The sequence below is a fragment of the Mastacembelus armatus genome, chromosome 8 (genome assembly GCF_900324485.2).
Source record: "Mastacembelus armatus chromosome 8, fMasArm1.2, whole genome shotgun sequence".
Lineage (NCBI taxonomy): Eukaryota > Metazoa > Chordata > Actinopteri > Synbranchiformes > Mastacembelidae > Mastacembelus > Mastacembelus armatus.
In genome coordinates this window covers 19,480,326-19,500,356 of record NC_046640.1, presented here as the reverse complement: position 1 = coordinate 19,500,356, position 20,031 = coordinate 19,480,326, and the positions used below count along the sequence as shown (strand labels likewise).

The 20,031-nt window shown below is 39.5% G+C and overlaps 1 protein-coding gene across 1 annotated transcript in view; it reads right to left on the bottom strand.

The window, feature by feature from the left end:
- The window catches only part of cacna1ha (calcium channel, voltage-dependent, T type, alpha 1H subunit a), an 87,070-nt gene that overhangs the window by 45,510 nt on the left and 21,529 nt on the right, over positions 1–20,031 (bottom strand). The gene's annotated exons all lie outside the window — the stretch shown is intronic.

Below are 20,031 nucleotides of genomic sequence, written 5' to 3'. Positions count from 1 at the left end.
TATTAAGGCAGCTCTTGGTTGTGTCTCACAGGGAGGAAACATAATGTGAAGGGTATACAAATGTCAGACATCCCCTCTGAGCTGCCTGACAAGCACTTGTTCTTGTTTTTTTGTTTGTTTTATACTTTCTTCATCCTTATTGGACAATGGTGAGATTATCTATTTAGGACACAGCAGTCAGTTACAAAGGCCATTCAATTTTTTAAATTCTTTTTTTATGTTTTTTCTCTTAAAGAAAACAAAAAACTAAATCAAAATCCAAAATCATATCTTACCAATCATCTGATAAGTTTAAAGTTTTCATCAAAAGAGATGAAACCTGGCAACAACATGAGATGAACATATAGAATAGATTAGTGTCGTCACATTATATTCATGAATCCATCTTAGTAACCCTGACATGTTGCAGCAGCAGGGTGCCATACCTGAAACTGAACTGTGAAACACTAGTAAAGTAACAGAAAATATATGGATATCATATGACATCACTTCTGCAGCTGCAATGACTTTAAAAATGTCTCATCATCATAAAAAGCACAAGGCAAGGGTGAGACAAGGCTTAGAAGAAGAGATGGTCTTAAATAATGTCTCTTCAACTAGAAATAGGATCTGATACAGCAATTTTTCTACATTAGTTTGGCTTTAGTCCCACACACATGCAGTGATCTGCTTGTGGTAATGGAGTATCCCCAGGGTGAAGTACTGTTCTAATTAGAAAGAGAGTTATAGCACAAAACATATGGCCTTCTACATTACACCGAGGGACATACAGACTCACAAACGCATGCATACACATATTGTATGAAAATTACAGGGATTTGACACAAATACACATAGGCAATTGATACTTACTGCAGTAAGCAGGGACCAAGACAGGCGTCTGCATCAGCAAAAAAGTCTGACCTAAAACTTTTTTTCTTCCAGTGTGTGTTAGAGTAAGAAGCAACTATGGCCTGCTGCAGAATGTTTTTTTATTAAGTGTAGTTAAATTATCAATTCAAAACAACTGAAGTCACTGGAATACAAATGTAAAATGAGCCCTCTCCTCAAATTAGCAAAGAGGGTTTTATTGGCCAAATTTGTTTCAAGACTGAATTTGTAATTCCATTTCAGAAATAAAATTGCAAAGACACTTTTAACAATGTCTGCACTTCAAATGTTGATGAGCAGTTAAAGCACATCTAAGAAAACAAAAGTTCTTTCTGAGGGAAAACTGCCTCCTATGTGTATTTACAATAAATACAGCATCAAGATTGATCAATTATAAAATAAGTACCTACTGTATAAGAAGGAGTGTGTACATGAAGAAATTATTGTATTGTGAGAACACAGCAATAGAAGGTAATTGATATTATTGTACATTATGATCCTAAGCCCTGTGGGTTTAGTGGTACATTTCCATTAGAGAGCCAGGCTGTTGATGGAGTGTGTATAATAGATTAATCATATTAGCTACTGGCAACTGAAGAGACCTGAATGGAAGCAACAACTAATTGTTGTTACTTTATACCCTCATCTAAGCAAAAACAAACCTACATCTAATCTCACATACTCACAATTACTTAGGCACATATCTCATGTTTCTCACAATTTGATGGGATGATATGATGATACTAAGTGAAAATGGACTGTGAGTGATATCTATGTAAAAAAAATGTCTCGGCCAATGAACGAGCTCCCTTTGCTATGGCACGCAGCAGCTGCGATTTGAGCTAACAGAAGCACTACTACTGTGGGATGCAGAAAGAAAGCAAACACTGTCACTTAAAAAACAATGAGAGGGAGAAGCAAAAGCTTTTGAGGCTTGAACATTTTAGAGGGTACAGTAGGTAAAACAGGGGGATTGTGGCAGGCAGTGGGAGATATTATTAGTATTATTATTATTGTCATGTTGAAAGAACAGTCCAGTTAACTTAGGAAGGTGCACCTCAGCAATAAACACTGTGTTAAAGTGACAATGTGTTGTTTTGGGCATTAATTTAAAAAAACACACTGAAAATGCATCAGCTAGTTTGTCCCTAAACACGTTTCAAACACACGCTGAGTCAAGGAACATAAGGTTGATCCTTCCTTGACAAATGAAAGATTCAGTAATCTGAGGAGAAGAATTAAAATGAGAGATCTAAATATTCAGAGAATCTCTCTCTCAAGTTGGTCCGTGCCTTCCTGTGCTCTGCTGTTTCTAATTCCCCTTTAATCTCCACAGTCAACACCTCCTGAGCCCCTTCTGTCTTCAGCTTTCACACACACACACACACACACACACACACACACACAAACACACACACACACTGATGCATGTATGCATAATACTTCAAAGTCAAACTCAGCATAGGCAGTGGTTTGCAGTAAACAGAAAACAACAAAGATCTCACACATACACACACATCTATAAGCTCAAACAGTGAAGTTTAGCTATGTTTCCCTTCTGCTGCTATGAAAACAAACATCAAATATCATGTCTAATGGTATTTTCCCTGGCAGGGTCAGATGCATGCTAATGGGTCTTGGGTTAATGGGTCAAAATTAACCCATTAACCCAAGAACCATTTTTTTTCTGTTTTGACCCAGACTCTGTGTTATTTTTTATAACACTGGTAGGTTATTTACCCAGACTTAAATAGGGTTATTTTGACCAACTGACACAAGTTTAACATTAAACAAATCTTTTAAGAGCCAGCAGTCCAAATCCAGAAATAATACTAAAGTTGGTATCATTATTAAATGCTATAAAAACAAAGACCCATCGACATTAAAACAGTTCAGCTGACTTCTTGGAAACAAAAAACATTCATGACAGGAACTGGGTAACCTCTTTTTATTTATTCATTTCCTGAAAGGCTCTAATTGTGAAGTGGTTGCAGAAAGTTCTGCCACAGTGTTTAGTGAATGGCCGCTAACTTTACACAGAGAGATCGAAAATCCACTTATCATTCTTTCTTTCAACAATTAAAGCACCAGGATGCCAAAACTACTTTATTTTGTGGCTGCCACAATATGTACTGTACATCTACTGTACTAATTTGCTATCCTGCTCATGGCTAAGAGTAAGTTACTATATACTATATGAGTTAATAGAGTATCAGAAAGCAAATGCATTTGAACTGTCAATATGACGGACAAACTATATAACAAAGGATGATGGGAGATTTCTGAAAAGACAGATATATGAAGCATCAGTTACATTTGTCAGTGTATGACTGAATAAATGACTCAGTGTTTCTCTTCATCATCTGCTGTATAAATCTGTAACAATACAAGCCTTCTAAGGTAAACAAGACACACACATCACAATGCAACATTATTATTATTATTATAAATGCTGTTAAATTTATACCACACTGTGTCACAACAAAGTCTCACACCTTCGACGACTGTGATAACACTTACACTCACTAAGTGAACATACACACTTACAAATTGCATAGTACTTCTGCACATGTGAATAGTCAGGGTGCAGCACGGTCTGCAGGATTGTTGGTTTATTGTGGACATGAGACGAACGGCAGCACTGCACCATTACATGGTCAAAAGAGTAGAGCAGCATTGTGCTAACACACACATATTTAGACACAAGAGGCTGCTGATGCATGACAACAACAACAAATCCCCTGCACAGACATACATGGGTGCACAGAAGCATGAACACACTGGAGAGGGCTCACAGCACATGCACAGTGTCAAGCCCACTCCAGCTGAATTGTCAGGCCAGTGGATACAAAAGGAGGCTGCAGAGAGCGAGGAAGGGAGGAAGGAGGGTGGATTAAACAGTAAAAGAGCTCTGAAGTACTCCAAAGAGATGTTCATTCACAGTCAGTGTACTGTTAATAAAATGACAAAACTCACTTCAGTTTAATCAAATAAAGGTCATAATAAGAGCTCCGTTTCCCTTAACATGCTTTCATATATTTCTTCCCTTGTTATGGGCCTACTTTAGTTGCCTTCTTCCTCCACTCTTTCCTCCTCCTTCCTCTCAAGATTCACTATCTGTCCATATGTGTTAAAGAGGAGCTACAGTGTTAAGTCCCAGCTCAGAAGCAGAACTTATCCCTATCTGCTCCACAGCTTAGCTCCCTTTGTTCTGCAGTAAGCTACAAATTTAGCTTGTCTTGTCTGATTTAATCTCTCACTTTCCAGCTTTTGGTATAACATGTGTTCAGACAAGTCTTACAGTGGGTACGGAAAGTATTCAGACCCCTTTAAACTTTTCACTCTTTGTGTCATTGCAGCCATTTGCCAAAATCAAAAAAGTTCATTTTATTTCTCATTAATGTACACTCAGCACCCCATCTTGACAGAAAAAAACAGAAATGTAGAATTTTTTGCAAATTTATTAAAAAAGAAAAACTGAAATATCACATAAAATGAAATAAAATGAACTTTTTTGATTTTGGCAAATGGCTGCAATGACACAAAGAGTGAAAAATTTTAAGGGGTCTGAATACTTTCCGTACCCACTGTATGTGCTCAGATACACTAGTGACCACTATGTGGAAGCTAATGGAGACCCAAATAAAGAAAGAAGCTGCTGTGATTGCATGAAATGCTATTTGTTGGCATCACTTTTCTACGAATCTCTATCATTTAATGTGTTCGTACTATGAGTGAAGATGTCACTGACCATAATTTACAGCCTGAAGCTCATTGGTGAGGTGAAAATTCATTGCCAAACATTCACTGTCGGAGCTAAACGTTCAGATCAGCTCTGCCACTTACACAGAAGGCCTGCGGGGAAGTGAACCTATGCATCTCTGAACACTGAAATGCATTCTTGAAGAGGTTTGGAAGTTAATGGAGCTATCAGACTAACTAAAGTTAAATTGGAGAAAAGGGAGCAGAAAAAGGTAAAAGAAGTAAAAGAGGAGACCCGACTTGTATTCATTCACATCGGTATGTGAGAAATTAGCAACGGTTAAACGGTTATAATGTTTTGCCAATAACAGATTATATCATCAATTCTGCCTCTGGTCTTTTAATGTGAATTTTTTTCTTTTATTTTAAAATTTAAAATGCATTATTGTTGCTGTCACAGGAGTTTTCATTCGCATGTAAAGATCTTCCCACCAACACAAACAAGCTTAGCTTCTCCTTTCTTTACCCATCTATTCCCCAACTGCATTTTCATCCATCCTACTTCCCTCGACTCTCACATTCACCCCGTTCTCTCATTTGTCCATGCTGCCACCTTCATATCACTACGTTATCCACCCTCTATATCTTCCCTAAGCCTTTCACACCCCACTTTAATCTTAACATCACCCTTAATGTATGTTTTCTCTCATACCAACAACAACAGAACACACACATGCTCATGTCTGTGTTTTTCATGCCTCAGTCCATCCTTTTTTTTTATTAGAGAAGAGCAAACTCCCCTCAGACGTAATAACCTAATCACACTCCCTACTCAGGTCGATTACCAGGAACAGCAGTGTGTGTGTGTGTGTGTGTGTGTGTGTGTGTGTGCACGCATGTACAACCAGAATGAAAACATATACTTGTGTTTTTGTTTTTGTGTGGCATTATGTCCTGTAAGGACAATGATTGTACATAAACTTTTTTTTTGGTAATAGAATGATTTGGAGAATACTATGTTGAGTTTATCTACACAGCAACACAAAATCACAATTTTGCCCCAAATAGTTGTGTAATCTGTTCAACATATGACACTATCTACCAGCATATGACACTATCTATCCTTACACTCTGTTTGGATAAAGAAAAACTCCCCCCAAAAAACTGGGGTGCCAATGGGCTTTTGGAAAAACAGAATGGCAGTGTTACAGTAGACTGACTGATTACAAACTTCAAGCAACTTCCAGGTGCCACTATTTACTTTATTCTGTAGCTGTATTAATACATTGTCTTTTCATCTAATTTTAATATTTTTTTTTATTTTAAAAGACTCTTCAAACATTTTGCAATATCTTGATAAACATTTTCACCCATTCAAAAAAATCTCAAAGGAACATACTGCTGCTTTAGCCAACCAGCAGCTATGAATAGTTCTGCTGGTTTCAGATGCTGGCCTCACCCTGCAGACCATCTCAGGCAGCTGTCCTCCTTCCTTCATGTCTCTGTTTACCATTAATGAGCTCTGGTCCCCCTCTGGTTTCCTTTATTCCTTTTTGACTCTCTATTAGTCAACCCAAAAACCTTGTGAATCTTCTATTTTAAAGAGAATCTTGTCTTTTTCCCTCTTATATTTCTCCTTCTTCCCTTTCTTTTTCTCATCTCTCTCTTTGCTCCTCGTGACTGCTCTCACTCTGTCACTGCGGCAGTGAAATGTTTCTAATCCAGATTTCGGGCCATGTTTAATGAGAATGATTGTTCATTTATTTTACCATCTGTCACCGACAACATACAGACACAAATATCCTCTAGTATTACCTCAAACATGAGGTAATACTAGAGGATCACTATGGTCACAACTTTAGGGCTTTTGCCAAAAGAATCACTTGTTTCAGAGCCGCATGCCTGGAGTGTCTGCTGCGTGAGCGTGTTGTGTGTGCCCACGTGTGAACTCCAGGTTTGGCTTATCTCAGTGAAGTCCCTGAAGACAGCACGATTCTGAAACAGAAACTCATAAATCAGCTTGTCCCTGAACACACTCCTCTCTCCCTCGCCTCCTCGTTCCCTGTTCCCTCTTTCATCTCTCCATCCGTGCATCCCTCCATCCCTCCTCCTCCAACGCCCCTGAGAGGAGGCTGAGGCAGCAGTGACGCACTTTCACCAGGATTCCCTCTGCTTTTCTGTTTATAGTCTCTCTGATGAATGCACTTTCATCTTCTACTTATTTCCACAGTCTTTTTAATCTTCCATGATGACAGCAGTTTTTGTTCATGGCGAAATGTTTTCTGAGCCACTTTACATCAACTATCCACAGTGACTATATTCAATTCTTTTCTGTTTCTCTCTGATATCTGTTCAAAAGCAGTGGGAATAATCAGCGCTTTCAATCCCAAAGGGCAGCTAGTCTTTTTCAGTCCAGTGCAACAAAACTGAACTCGCAGTAGGCTGGACCGAAACATTAGTGACACACAACACGCCTGAACAAAAGGCATCCGAAGGTGAGATTCTCTTTCCAGTGGCATCTGTGCCATCATGTGCATGCACTGCGTATGTACAGAGAGCCCTAAATAGATCAGCTGCATCTGGTGGGGCCTGTCCTTAAACCTGCACTGTCTCTCTCTTTCATACCCACACACACACACACACACACACACACACACACACACACTGCAGGCTACAACATGCCTGAAATGATGTAACTGTTCAGCTCGACCTTGAGTTACTCACTCCTTTACATGTTCACCCAAAAATGGGCAGGTTGGTAGCTCACTTTGCTGTAATGATAGTGCTAGTGACATTCTGTATTTTTTAAATTAAACAAATCCTGTGCAAAGACCAAAACAAACAATGAATTGACTAGTTCCTGCAAATACATGTACTGTATTTCATTTTGAGTAACAGCTGCAAAAAAAGCACAGATCTCAGCTGTTTAAAGAAAATACTGGAACACACCAACAACGTAATAGTGCACTTCATAAAGGTTTGGCGGACAGATAAAAAAGGGTTGTTATGGCTCTACGTCTGGTCTGTTCTGAGCCTAAACTCCAAAAACATGGCTCCTACACTTCCCATAAGACAGCTCTGACCTTTACACTCGATGCTTGTTCATATCATCAACCCACTTTGTAACACGGGCTTTGTCTTATGAATCCAAACATAGATAGAAGAAATACAACAGTTTAAACAGACTAAGTAGTATTCCTCATGAGTCACCTGATGTACTGGTGGAGAGATTTTACCACTTTTACCATCCATCCATTATCTATACCCACTTATTTCTTAAGCAGGGTCACAGGGATCTGCTGGAGCCTGTCCCAGCTCACATAGAGACAAACAACCTCCCACACTCACACTCACTCCTATAGAGTCACCAATCAACCTGACATACATGTTTTTGGACTGTGGGAGGAAACCAGAGTACCTGGAGAAAACCCACGCAAGCACAGGGAGAACATGCAAACTCCACACAGAACCCAGGACCTTCTTGCTGTGAGTGCTAACCACTCAGCCATCGTGCTGCCCCATAGCCACTTTCACCATTTGTAAAAATATTTTTTTCCCTCCCGTGTAAGAACTGAAGGGCTTGTTACAGCGTGCCACAGTCAGACAACATGAGGAATACATAAAGTACTGGGAGAAGACTAATGTATTGTTGGTTCAGGTTTTAATGAAGTGGTTGACGCTAAGTAAAATATACCCCAGTGTCATCCGTATGCTCTAATCTGAGGACTAAATGGATTCCTGTAGGGCTGTGTGCATTATAGTGTTGGTGTATCATAATAGACCATGGAAGGCACATATCCTGACTGATTAGGAGGGCCACTGTTATCACGTATGGTATGCTCTCCCGGTCTCTCTGACACAGTTTCGGTAGGATTCTGGTTGCTAAGTAACCGGCCACAGTCCGAGGATTCCTGCGAACGTTCCCCAGAGAGAAAGGCAAGAGGAGAGTTAAGGAGAGGAAGGTGGAGCACTGTGTGTCTTTTCTCTGCTTTTTGGCCACCATGTTTACATTCTTCTTTGATTGTTTCCTCTGTGTTCTCTCTTCTTTTCACAGTCCCTCCTCCATTCCTCCACTCCACCCTCCCATCCACTTTCTCCTCCTCCTCTCACTAAACTGGTCTCACGCTCCATATCATCAAGGGAGAGGGGAACAAAAAAAAAAAAAGATCACATCCCTCTCATTTTCCTTCTCTTTTCTCTTCTTTCACTGCTCCTCCAGCCTCTGCATGCTACAGTAGCTGCATACCCCCAATACAAAATATTATTCATTACATGAGACATAATCGCACAATAGCCTACATATGCACATCATCACTGTAAGCCTCTACCTACCATATTATTCAGTTAATCCTGTTAAACTGGTATGTAGGGATCATTTATCACAATCACATCACCACTGTTCAGTAATATATTGAGTACGAGCTCCTACAATAGTCCAGTTAATGTACGGCAGTGTTTTAGTGCTCTGGTCAAATGTTTGTTTGACAGCCTCATGGCTCTCTAGAGGATCATAGTGCTGACCCCACAGTATTGTTATTACTGTTTTAGCATGCTTTATAAATGAGACCTACTGACTGTTTCAGAGCCAGTTGTTTTAAGGATATGAAAGAAAAAGGTGAGCAAAAGGTGAATTAGACTTAGGTATTAACCTCCTTTGAAACTAAACATTTAATTGGGAGGTCATGGTTTGTGCATGTAGGTCAAATGCTGCAGCAAAATGAAAAGATGTGAAAGAATTGTGTGTTTCCTGAGCACAGTAAGGAACAAAAATAAAAATGAGTACACTTTACGTTGAAATTATGGTTCAGATTAGAAAAATGTTAGCATATGATACCGATTTTGAATTAGTCATCTATCACTGCATTGCTGCACAGTGGGTGGCAAATTGAGATCCTACACGCATTTGGAAAAGAGAGTAACACTATAAATGTGAAAGAACCTGGAGCACTTATTTCAGAAAACTATTGCACTGTGCTTGGAGATGTATGAGTTATATAAACAGCAATGATTCCAACAATTACAACAAAGAGACGGAATGAAATTAATGAACCAAAAAAACATAATTGAAAAATGTTAGATGGTAAATGAAAACTCACTGTATATGCACTGTGCAGATAAGTTTTGAAGAGTTCTTTTAAAATTACCTGCAAACAAATGGTACCTGGAACTACTGTGCATAAATCAGTCAGTGACAGCAATCAGTGCAAATGGCAGCAGGGTGTTCTATCGCTCTGCAGGACATTGTGCGTTCAGTTATGTTGAGAAGTTATGACAAAGACCGGCTTCAATGGAATTCAATGAGAGTAATGTCAGAGCTGCTTCCTGGCTTTTCTAATGTTGTTCTGTCTAGAGGTTTACAGTAACATACATCATTGGGTTAGAGAAGCCTCCCATCATGCATCTCTCCTGCATTACTACTTTAAAAGCACTCTTAGCAATTCTATAAAGAAAATATGACATTTAAATGTAATTCTTTGAATCATAAAGCTCCTGGGAAGGAGAATGATTAGTTTTTTTCCCCCTCCAGCAGATGAATTAGTTTCATCTACAATGATATGAAGCTAGGGGACACACTATACATACATAGATAGACCCCTCTACAAAAAATTAAACGAAAGGGTCAAAGCCTATTTGTTATATTTCTATCTTCCACCAGATGGCCATATGCCCTGCCCTGCCTGGCAGCATATGGACATCTGGACACCACCCAAGCCATGAGCTGTACACACACTCACACACAAATTCATATGTTTAAATGTGTACTATATATGTAAATGAATATTCATATAAAGGCAAATATTTCATCATTGATGCTAGCAATACAGTCATTTATACTACAAATATTATGCATTTCTCACACACCTAAATGCACAACATATTGACCCATTTCTAAATCCAAATATGCCAGGTGTCCAACAAAACACACACCTTTAAACTGCGTTGAAATTAGTACATGTAATCTATGTGAAAATGTGTACACATTCAAGAATCCAGTGTTGCATCTGTTCTTACACCTGCATGTTTCTCTATAGCCATGCAAACAGTCTGCATGCACCTTGTCTGAGTCTACAAGTGTGTGTGTGTGTGTGTGTGGCCATGTGTTTGAGTGTTTGAGTGGTGAATCTCTGCAATTTTCTCTGTGAGCTCACCTGTTTCACTAGCAGCTTCCCATGGCCAGGGACATTGCCTTTGTGGGTAACTATTGCATAAGCTTCCCTTCAGGGTTTTATCTTACTTCTCTGCTGCATCAGTGCTGCAGACAATCACTAAGGAACATTGTACTGCATAACCAAATTAGTATGGGTTAGATGTTTGGCATTTAGCCATTGCTGTAAAATGACTTCAAAGGGAACAGCATGAAGTCTGGTGTGTTGCTGAATTTCCACTGACCAGCCTGCTGCTTGTTATACCACAGAATCAGGCACTTTACACTTGTCCAGCGTGCTGTATGTTAAATCCAATATCCCCAAACAGCTTTTTGTTCAATTTGCATTTAGCCCAGTGACGTTCAGTGATGCAGACATTTCCAAAAATGACATGCTTTGATTAGGTCTAATAATATTTAGTGTCTGTTTTTGGTGTTTATTGTAAAAACACTGGTGAACAGAAATCTGAATGATATTAAAATAAAAACAGCAACATAGTCCAAAATGGCCACAGCACTGCAGTAAGGGCAAGAGGCTCTGTTTTCCTGTCCAGCATCATTTTTCAGCCAGTCTGGGAATCAACCATGCCAACTTCTACCCAGTATTCCTTTTCTTGGACCAGTGCTCACTGGTACCGAATGTTGGTAGTATGGCTCTCCAAGTGTTATTGAGTACTGCGATTTTCTAATGAATGCATAATAACATTGATGTCAGGTCTTCCTCAGACAAACCATGGTACAAAAATGCGGCTGTGTGAGGTACAACATGTTCAATCAAACATCTGCTGTTGGAAAAAATATATTTTATATGTTTAATGAAATGGCCAATGCAGACCCTGCCAGGATGTGGGTGTGCATTTGTTTTTATTACTAGCATTATCTGATATGAATAAGTAATTTCTATTGCCATATAACTAATTTCTGCATCCTATTTGTGTCACACAATAATACATGAATGTTATCAGCAAGCACGTTGGAGGTTTTCAATGACTAAGGTTGATGTGTGCAGCCCTACAGAATTTCCACAGTAGTCTAGCAGATACTTCATAGCACGAAGGAAGTCAGCACCAGCTGCTACTTATGCAAACAAACTCATGCATTTAAAAACAGTTAATTTACTCACTACTGTACAACTGTAAACAGGTTTATTGGTTTTCAATAAGCTGATGTTGACAAATCCCATTTCAAGCAGACATTTGGGTGAAATCGATCAGAAACACAAATGTAGTTAAAGAAAGCTATTAAAGAGTCAGAATCTGTCGATGTGTGTGCAGTATGAAGCTCTTTAATTGCTAAACAGCCATTACGACAAAGACGCTGAGTACAACACCAGACACCGAACAGGACTCTGCTGTGCTCAGTGAAAGCAACATTAAATTGTATATTTGGTTCAAATAGTCATTCTCACGTGCTCCGTATACTGCAGCTGAGTCATAACTGAAAATATCCCAACTCAGCCTGACATGACTGTGTGTCAGACCCAGCCAGTGAAACAATACTGATCGCATCTGTGCGCGTAGGCTGCAATCCACTTTCACCTCTCTTTCAACATCAAGAAGATACAGCTCCACAGGCTTTATGAAGTCCCTTTCATCATGGCACAGTGAAAGGAGGATTTCTTCAGAAGGAAAACTTGATCGTAAAAGATGACATTTATCTCCTCTCCATAAAACCTTTCTGTCAAGCTCCTCATTTTTCATTTGGGAACAGAGAGGATCACTCCTGAGGTGGAGCTGGAAGACCGAAAGGGGAGAACGACGAGAGGAGAAAAAAAATAGCTGGATTAATAGAAAGACTGACAGGAAAACAAGAGCGACTGCATAGTAATGAAAATGAGAATGGAAACTGCAAGAAAGAAACAAGGAAAGGAAAGAGGGAGCTATAAGGCTCCACTTCTAACACAGTAATGCCTCATCTCACACACACACACACACACATACACACTGACCATGGTTTGGCGCACTCTACAAAATTTTGCGCTTATTGCCTCAGAGCTGTAAAATAACTCCTCTTCACTGTACTCATCTCCAGCATAGCCAACCATACAAAACATAAACAAACAAACACACACACCTACACACACAATTAGACCGCCAAAATCATCATCTGACAGACTGGTGAATGTGTTTTTCCCTGCTCACTTTCATTTAAAGCTTAAGCCTGCATCACTTAAACACAACAACTTCCTTCCTAAGAGTCTGTTCCAAATCACCTCTATTACAGAGTGCCAGACAGAGCGGGAGGAAGAGGGGCGGACTGCAGGAAGACACTGACACAAAATGGAAATAAGAGCGAGAGAAGGGTAAAAAGCGAAAGAGAGAATAATTGAATTTGTTTCCATATTTTCAGAGGTCATGTTACCATAGGAACCGCACTGCCTTGCAGCACATCTTTTAGCAGGCACACACACTTTCTTCTTTTTCTGCAGAGTCCATGGTTTGTGCCCTAAGCTGGGAGTGTTAGATTACAGAAAATCTTCGATCACAGTGCACGTGTAGTGGAGCCCACGAGGCACTGGAACACAAAGCTCGTCCTGTAATTGTTATTTATTAGCTGAAATGAATTCAACTAAAGAAACTGTGTGCTCCATGTTCCCCCTGGGCTACACCGACTGCTGATTTTGATCTACAGTGACCTGTCCTCTGGTGTACAGGCTGAAGTGAAAGACTAAATGTGGTAGGATTACTTTATTTATTGTACTAAACAAATGAGCAAAGCATTTTTTTAAAAAAACTGGCCGGAGGAAAAACATCATCTTTGTGGAGCAACACTGGGATACTTAAAATTTACAAGTCCCCTTCTATCCAAAAGGGTATTTTCCTTACTGTACATTCAAATGGCTGTTTAGCCTTTACTATGCAAATCAAAGCACAGTTTGTGCTCTTAAATTCGTTCTCTTAAATCTCATTTACTGGCACAGGTCTAAAATATAATTGTGTTACATTACAAATAGTCTGTAAACCAATTTTGGTCAAATATGGAACTTCTACTCCTACCTCTTAGCTCGTCTTAGCCTCTAGTGCACATGGACTTTTTATTGACATTTGTAGCGTTGCAGTGTATTATTTAGCAGTTAACTCTCTGGAGCCTCTGGGCCCAACCAGCAAATGATGTAATATATGAACAGAAGCCTGTAGTGGGCTCCGAAGAGTTAAAGTTCCTTTAACCTCTAACAACCAACCATGTTTATTAGAGATGATGATGCAGAGCCATGAATGACTGAGAGACTCCTCTGCCTTTTTACAGCACAGCCACAGGAGAGTGGTCAGGATATTTTCAGTGTTTTATTATTATCAGAGGCAGCAGGAGACACAGAAGAGTAGTTTTAGTGAGATTTGACTCAAAGAAAGGGGAGGTTATTTACAGACATTCAAACTATCCTCACAGCATGAAAACAAGTGCAAATGCAACCAAAATTGCTCTAAAAAATGAATGTACTAACTTCAGGGATCTCAGCTTTATAAACATTTTATTCTGAGCAGTGACTCAGTCTATTCCAGGGCCAGGAAAAATAAATTATTTTATATCTCATCAGTGATCATGGCTCACTGGTCCACAGTGATCAGTAAACAATAGTAAAGCTATATTTACTGTAACCATGACAACACGTTTACAACAAGGTATGCAGCTGGGCTGGGTATCACAGTACACCTCTCACACAAGGCACAGGGGTTAATATTAACCAGTGTAAATACGGCACACAGACAAAGTGTTCACTGCAGCCTGGGCTCGATTTGAGTTCATGTGCAGTTTAAATATGTTGTTTCAGTCACATCACAAGTATCCCCTTATACCTAGATTAACAAACAGACTATAACCTGACTGCAAATTACCATGGAAACAGCTTACACAGTCTGGGCAAATGAAAAGAAAGGAGAAGACTATTCAGTGTCAAAGGCTAAAATTTTATCTTTTTTTTTTTTTCAAAATTAAAATTCAGGGTTGGTCTCGCTATTGAAATTAGATATGGAGAGATATCCAGCATCCCCAGTGATGCCATAATACATCTGTGTATTGTATTGTACATTGTATTGACATAATTTGCTGTTCTGCACCCTGCTGGAGTTGACTATTGATTAAAGGCTATAACTGATTTTGGTTCTAAAGTGTTTCACTAAATTAAGGCAATTTAAATACGATTTAATTATTCATTTCATTACCAGAGCAAGTAAGGAGTGTCTGCAGTAACCTTCTAATTTAAACATCACAAACACTTCACAGGGTACGAGCTGGAACTGCTGCATGACGCCTGTTTTACACACACACACACACACACACACCCTCACACACGCGCGCGCGTGCACACATACACATACACACACACACACACACACACACACACACACACGCACACACAGACACACGCACACGCATGCACACAACAGTAACTGACTTGTAAAAAAGATCAGATACAGCGTTGGTGATTGTTTAAACTAAAATTGTTTGTACACAGTAAAATACAAGGATTATTAACTGCAATAATAGACAGATACACATATTTGTTCCTCTTTTTTCTTCCTATACTATCTCTTTGTTGTCGTTTTTCCATCAATTCACCCTTCATTTCTTCTTTGCCTCATTTTTCCACTCGAGTATCAGAGTTAAACGAAGTAGGTATTGTTTCTTCCCGTGGGACAGGAGTGCAGTGAAGCTTCAGTATAGCAAATAGAAAGTGACAATACATTCATTACTTATGCCCACACTCTTCCTTCCTCTTGCTCCTGCTTCCACCTCTCGTCTACCTGCAAAGCACCAACTGTGAACAAGCTCTCTTATCAAGGGCAACCAGGAGATGTGGACTGTTTTACCAGGTTTCCAAATCACTTTATTCCAGTCACCAATAGATAAGGTAAGTGGCTATGCATACAATCTCTGCAGCAAACAGAAACAGCCTTCAACACAAATATCTCAGACGTAGATGAAAGTACTTCACCGTGTTTTTCTACTTCTGTTGCACTAAACCTAAAGACGAACTGGCCTCTATTACCCAACATGCTAAGGTACTGACCTGTCTTCAAAGTAAGCTAAAAATCTATAAAGACACAAATGGACATACGTTTTCCCAGTATGCATCTGATTCTACTGCAGCATTTAATTCTCAAACAAGTGTCAAAGCAATTTTCCCTTCACTTCTACAGTCTGTACCTGACAACCCACTGAAAAGAAATAGCTTTGGTTTGCATATGCTTAATTTGTTCTACTATATTAGCCTTTTCACAGTAAAATGTCTCAAATGTAGCGCAGGGTGCTGAACATCATCAAATGCTTTGCCTCTATGAAAGCACAACACCATGATCAAACGGAACTGCTTCACCAAATCTGTCCAGCTGTTTTATCTGCAAGACTGACTAAGAGGCATCTCAAGTTGCTGTTTCCATAGAAACAAATAAGGTTTGTACAGTAGCCTCGCTATCTGTGTGAATGAGCCATACCATAATACTCCAACTGGTGTGGGTGGACAGGCACCGACTGCAGGAGTCTTTTCACAGTATAGCACAGGGCTCTGTCTGCATATTGCTGCTTTTTAGAGGACAGGAGCAGCTTCTTTCCAATTCAAACAAAATAGAAAGTGTATGATGGCGTGCAGAAGCTGCAGACAGCATTCACTGTCATCGCTCAGTTTGTTCATGCTTTTCCATTCAATAATAATAATAAATAGAAATGTTCAGTGTTTTCTGGTGCACCAGCTATTTAAAGTAGATCCATGGCTGGAACGCTTGTGCTTTCTGATTTGTTGATAGCAATGAAAGGACCAAAAATATTCTTGAAGTTAAACTAACGGCTCATTTCTGTGGTTCAGGAACAGCATGAACTCCAACTGTATCTAAGGAGCTTTGACTTCCTACAGCCTGTGCTGCTTGATGTAATTTCCCCTCACCGTAGGAGACTGTAAATACACATTATAATATTTTTTTCTAATTTCTCAATTTAAATGTTCAACAAACACAAAATAAATGGCCAAAGATTCATTTCAAATCAGCATCAGTCACTGAGAAGTCCATATGAGCCAGGACATTCTTTAAATGGTTATTAATGATCTATAAATAGATTCACTCACTTACTGGCCTTTACTGGCTGTTTGCCTGCATCTCTACTAACTCTTCACTCCACTAACTCTTCCACTAACAGTCTTAGGCTTAGACTTTGTTGGTGTAAACTCATACAACTCATAAAAGAAAAGTTTGATGCGAATGAGGACATTAATTAATAACTTCTGCAGACATCCAGTAATTATTCAAGTTTGGAATCATACCAAGAAAATCTGGCAAACTGTAGTTGTAATTATACTGTAAATATCATGTATTCCTGCTTGGTAAGATCATGCTTATCTATAAACAGAGACTATAATCAACTCCCCCTGTCCCTTCACGCACTCGAAAACAACACCCCTTCCAGAAAACTAGCTACTTGTGAGTCCACTTGTGACTTCTCTTCAAAATTCCTGTTTTTTCTGCAGCTTGGCAGCAGGAATCTAAATAAATCCGCTGCAAAATGTAACTAAGTTGATGTTTCTGCTCCAGTTTTGGCCATAGAAAACATAATGTTGGTCTGAGGAGATGAATCCTTTCAGACACCCTAGCGCTGGCACAAAATCAAACATTCGGAGTGTTTTCCTGCTCGCTACACTGCTATTACACATACTAATTGACCATAAAAGTTCTCCTTCACTAAGGTTGCGTTCACTGGAGGGCTTGGATTCGTCTTTGACCAGTGCTCAGCAATGTATTCAAGAGGGAATGCGTGGGCAGTTGTGATTTTCCAAACACTGATTCACTCTTCTGTCATCCTGATGTTTACAGACCCAAACACCTTCTGTTTATCTTGTCTTGATGATGACTCTCCACTGCAGCTGCTCAGTCATCAACCATGATCTCAAAACTGTTCCAAACACCCCTAAATTTAACCCCCCATCAATTATCAGGATTAGGTTTTATCACATCTACAGTGCACACAAAGAATTTAAAAAACCTGCTGAGGTGGATTTCTTTATGCATGTAGGAACTGCACTTCTCAAACATTCAGTATTGACCAACACATCCCATCATATGAGAAATTTGTCTGAATCAAAAGTCTAAAAGTTGTTTTATGTTGCTCTAACCTACATGCTCAGTTAGTGAGCTACCTGGCTTGTCCCATAAAAAAATATATTGCTTGCCTTTTCTGTATGTTTTCAATCATTGCACTGGATTATTTTACAACTGAATTACCAAAGAGAAAAGAGAAATCCTGCTCTGTGCACCCAATTTGGATGTGAAAGGTACCACCTTTATCGCTGAAACTCAGCACTTTAATCTCATAGTCATTGTTTCATTACCAGTCTACTGCACTGGAGTACCAAGGTGAACACAAACTGTATCTCTGCACTGCTGCCATCCTCTAACTCTTTTATTCTTCTACATTATTTGTTTAACCTCATTTCACTTTACGTCTGCTCCTCAGCCAACCTCCCTCTCTCCATCCACCAGCTCTCCCCTGTCTCCCTTCTCCTATCCGTCCTTATCGCTCTCCTCCTGTCTTGGAGCTGTCACATGCTTGAGGAAACTGAACAGAACACTACAGCTCTACTTGACAGCCTCCTGCTGTACATGTGTATACATGCATAAGTGTGTGTGTGTGTGTGTAGAGAGAGAGTGAGATTATTGGTGGTGTGTACAGTGGAGCATGTCGGTACACAACCGTCCCCCTCAAAACCACTTGCTAGATGTTATATTTTGTGATTTCTGGTAATATGGGAATACATTCACATACAAATACACACACATGAATACACTGTGTAAAACTGTAAACACAAGCACAGAGAATTCTTAGGTCTAGGAGTGTGTGTGTGTGTGCGTTTGCTGTCTGTGTGTGCACTGAAATATTAGTCCATTAGCTGAATCACAGTTTTTACAAATAGAGCTTAAAAACCAACTTTGATCCAGTAGAATACAACAGGATTAGTCTAAAGCCTTTATGCACACAGACACTCACCATGTTCCTCACACACTCACTCACTCCTGCCATCACAAAAAAAAAAAACGGAAACACTCATCATCCACATACTTAGTCTCTTTTGTTCAACCTCTACTGAACCTCTGCTCAGCGAACAGTGAATTCCTGGTCTGTGGTTGGAAGTAGGGTTGCCCTTTTCCTGAAGTGCAGTTTTTCTTTGCCTTTTCAGTATTTTGGTAACAATAGCGCACAATGTGCTGCACCAGACATCTCCACATTTACACACTCCCTTTTACTGTTATAGTGTGAACACAAGACCACCCTGATAATGAGATGAATTCCAATATCTGCCTTGAAAAAAGAGCTTTTTAAGATATAAAAGTTTCCCTGAGACATTTCCCTGAGGTATAGTCAGTCCAAAGATAAGACAGTCATCATCACTGAAGCCTTTTCTCTCAGTAAAAAAGGAAATATGTATTTAATTTGTCTGAAACTCCCACATGACCATAGTTTCAGGCTCCTGGTGGCAACTGAAATGACTTTAACTTTTTGCATTTTTTGGGTTGCGCCTGATAAGATTCTGTGAAAGTGGCAATTCTTGGCCTTGATCGATATAATTCAATCTCTGGTCCATTTCTGCAGTAAAATGTTGTGAGCTGCTTTCAATTCAGAGATGTATTTTCTCTGTGGCGCCAACACACATAATGTGGTTAAACTGGGCTTCCCTGGGGCACACTTACTCCAAAGGAAACTCTAAACTCACTTGCCCACAACGCAACATCCTGTAGGAACTTGTGCTACACCACTAATGTCTCTATTCTCAAGGATTTAATAATGAGAATACGATCGTACGGTATTTTTGTTTGCTCAAGTTTACATTATGTGTATTTTGCTCAAACTTTCAATCTGGATATAGCAGCGATGCCAGCACAGGAGGCTGCAGAGAGTAATTCTGTCTTAGCACCTTGCAAATATTAAAGGCTCCTCTTTCAGCTGATTAACTCCCTTTACAGCCATCTGACAGCACAGGTCTGCCCATTCACACTCTCCAATTTGAGTGGCACACTTTGTCAGAATATGACCATGCATGCCAAATTCTCTGCGCCCACCTGTCTAAATCCAACTCCTCCAGTACCAAGCTGGTGCACTGTGGTGCACATTTTTCTATGAGAACTCTTCCCAATGTCCTAGAAGACCACGTATATGTAAGGTGTTTTTTTTTTTTTTTTATTAGGGTGTCTCGTTACTGTTTCAATGATGTATCAGCAACAATAACAGCAGTTTGTATCAGACAAAAAGACAAATAGGTGAACAGCAATACTCTTCACAAAGACAAAAAAAAACAAATCAGTGCCCCCTTCTTTGTCACATTATCTGCTCTC